Source organism: Orycteropus afer, unplaced genomic scaffold (genome assembly GCF_000298275.1).
Source record: "Orycteropus afer afer isolate SDZICR_OR568_19922 unplaced genomic scaffold, OryAfe1.0 scaffold00149, whole genome shotgun sequence".
Taxonomy (NCBI): Eukaryota; Metazoa; Chordata; class Mammalia; order Tubulidentata; family Orycteropodidae; genus Orycteropus; species Orycteropus afer.
The window spans coordinates 3,050,187-3,053,697 of NW_006921736.1; positions in this window are offsets into that span (position 1 = coordinate 3,050,187).

The following is a 3,511-nucleotide window of genomic DNA, read 5'->3' on the forward strand; positions in this document are numbered from 1 at the left end:
AATATCCTAGGCATTAGTGAGCTGAAACAAACTGGTTTTGGTCATTGTGAATCAGACAATCTTGTGATTTACTATGTCAGAATGAAAAATTGAAGAGGAATGGCATGGTTTCAACATCACAAAGAATGTATCAAGATCTATCCTGAAGTACAATGCATCACTGATAGGATAATAACCATATGCCTACCAGGAAGACCAGTTAATGCTACTGTTATTCAAATTTATGCACCAACCACCAAAGCCAAAGATGAGGAAATTAAAGATTTCTGCCAACTTCTGCAGTCTGAAATTGACCGAACATTCAATCAAGATGTGCTGATTATCACTGGTGATTGGAATGCAAAAGCTGGAAACAAAGAAGAATCACTGGTAGTTGAAAAATATGGCCTTGGTGATAGAAATAATGCTGGAGATCACATAATAGAATTCTGGAAGACCAACGACTTACTCATTGCAGTTACCTATTATCAACAACCCAAACGGAGGCTATACACATGGACTTTGCCAGATGGAGTACACAGGAATCAGATCGACTACATCTGTGGAAAGAGGCAATGGAGAACCTCAATATCTTCAACCAAAACAATGCCAGGAGCTGACTGTGGAACAGACCATCAATTTCTCATATGCAATTTCAAGTTGAGCCTGGAGTAGATTGTAGTGCCAGAAAGAACGGAAGACATAAAACACACATACTCACTCACATATACATTAAGTGATGGGAGTATGTCAAAGGGATACAGGAGCCAACTGACAAAGTTTTCAGTGGCTAAACCTGGAACAGTTTGAACAAAAAAATGAGTAAAATAGTACTGGATTAACACTCAAAATATATAATTAATATCCATGAGTCTATAGTGATATAAATAAATGATTAAATGAGAGAATGAATGAATAATTGGAGAGAATAGACTTATTTCCCATGTAGAAAAATTTTAAATAATTCATGTAGATACTCTGCCCTTAAAAAGGTGAAGCATAAGTCCTCACTCCTTAAGTGTGGAAGGCACATGGTGTCTTCCTTCCAAAGAGTACAGTATATATAAGACTGGGGAGGGCAAATTTTAGAGAAACCTGACAAGCATTACTTCAGGCAAATTATCAAGACCAACAACAACAGTTATAAATAATGTTGATAGCCTGTACCCATAATAAGATGTGATGAAAATGGCACTTTACCTCTCTCTGTGTTCCTCTATCCAAAATCCCATAATCCTACTCTAATCCTGAGAAAAACATCAAACAAACCCCAACTAGGAACTAGCAGAGAATCTACAAAATATCTGAGCAGTACACCTCAAGATGTCAAGGTCATCAAACACAAGGAAAGCATGAGGAACTCTCACACCCAAGGGGAGCCTAAGGAGAGAGAGGACTAAATGTAATGCAATATTCTGTACACAATCCTGGAACAGAAAAATTACATTAGACAAAAACCAAGGAAATATGAGTAAAGCATGTTGTTGATGTGTGCCAGTAAGTCAATTCCAACTCACAGCACCCTATAGGACAGAGTAGCAATTATCTGTAGTGTTTCTTGGACTACAATCTTTATAGAAGGAAATTGCCAGTTCTTTTCTCCCACAAAGTCACTGGTGGGTTTGAACCACCAACCTTTCAGTCAGCAGCCCATTATTTAACCACTGTACCACTAGAGTTCCTTGAGTAAAGAATGGACTTTTGTTAATAAAAATATATCATCGTTGGTTCATGAACTGTTACTAATGAGTCATACTTATTATTATAATGTAAGAAGTCCCTGGGTGACACAAAAAGTTAAGTGCTTGAGTACTAACCAGAATATTAATGGTTCAAGCCCTTCCCTAGGTTCCTTGGGGAAAAAAGAAAAAAGCCCTGACAATCTACTTCCAAAAGGTCACAACCTTGAAAATCCTATGGAGCACAATTCTATTTTGCGACAGATGGGGTGGCTATGAGTATGAATCAAAGGCAATTGGTTTGTTTTATTTGGTCTTCATTTTTTGGTTTATTTAATATGTTAATAAGAGGGGAAACTGAGTGCAGGGTATATGAGAACTCTCTGTCTATAATATCTTAAAACCTTTTCTGTAAATCCAAAACTATTCTAAAATTCAGGGGAAAAAACTAGCTTAAAAAAGTGTCTCAAGATATTGCCAAATGTCCCCAGTGGACAGAAACATCCCCAGTTAAGAAAAACTGCTGTAGAGTATCTGGGTTCAAGCCCTACATTTACCATTCCAAACTTTCCATCTCTGAGCCTCTAGAAAATGGGGACAAGAAAAATACCACCTCAGAGGGTTGGTGAGGGAATTCAATGAGGTCATGTGAAGTGCAGGCTGACACACCCAGTAAGCACTTGATGAATGTTAGCAATGTTAGCATTAGCCACTGTTATTATTATCAATTCACCTTGTATGAATGAGTGAAGCTCTGCTAACACATTCCTATTTGTTCCTCACCCAGGTTCCAGAAAAAAATTCTTTCAAGGGCAATCTGGGTTTAGACAAATCTCCCTTCTTGCCTTGAGGAACAGAATGCACCTTTGAAAAATGACAGGCTCTCCTCTGAATCTTCTGCTTTTCTCACGAAAAGCCTGAACAGTGATCGAGAGTAGCATATCCTGCACTAGTGCTGAGACAATCTAGCCCACCTGCATCCCATTTATTTTAGTTACATTCAGTTATTGAATTCCATGATGAGAAAGGCCAGAAGGTGGTGAGAAGGAAGATGGAGCTATCCATGTAGGTGAGGGAGTGGGAAAAAGGGGCTCCAAAGGAGCTGCCCCTGATGCTGAATTTACTTGGGGTGAATCATGACAGAAGAAGGTTTCCAAACTATAGTCAATAACAGTGAATTAACTTCCAAACTGTAATCAATAATATTGAATATTAAATATCAGGGCTTTTTTGTCATCTAACAGCACCTCCCCGTCCCTGCGTTTTACAGCCTCACAGCTGGTTAGATATAAAGATTTATGATGTTAGGGAGCTTAAAGCTAAGGAAAACACAGGAAGCCAGAAGATTATGTTTTAAAAAGGACACAGCCTATTAGAAGTAGCTGAAGGCTACCACTCTAGTCCACTGTTGTAACTGAGGCTGAAACACAAAGATCAGCCTCAAGTAGCTGTGTGGCTTCTCATTTGCTTGTTGATGTAGAAAAACATGATCTTTGAAGACAGATCAGCCTGGATTTAAATTCTTCATTGTCACCTTCCAACACTCTGACTATGGGCCAGACTCTTCTAATTCTTCAAGCCTTCATTTTTCATCTTTAAAATGGGAGTGATTGTGAGGACTAAATGAGGGGATTTGCATGTAAAAATAATAGGGGACATTGGTAATTCATGGCTAGAAAGCTTGCCTTCCATGGGGGAGACTGGATTCAGTTCCTACTCAGTGTACCTCATTCTCAGCCACCACCCACCCATGAGTAGAGGCCTGTGTGTTGCTATGACCCTGAATAGGTATCAGCAGAGCTTCCAGACTAAGACAGCCGAGGAAGAAAGGCCTGCTAATCTGCTTCTAAAAT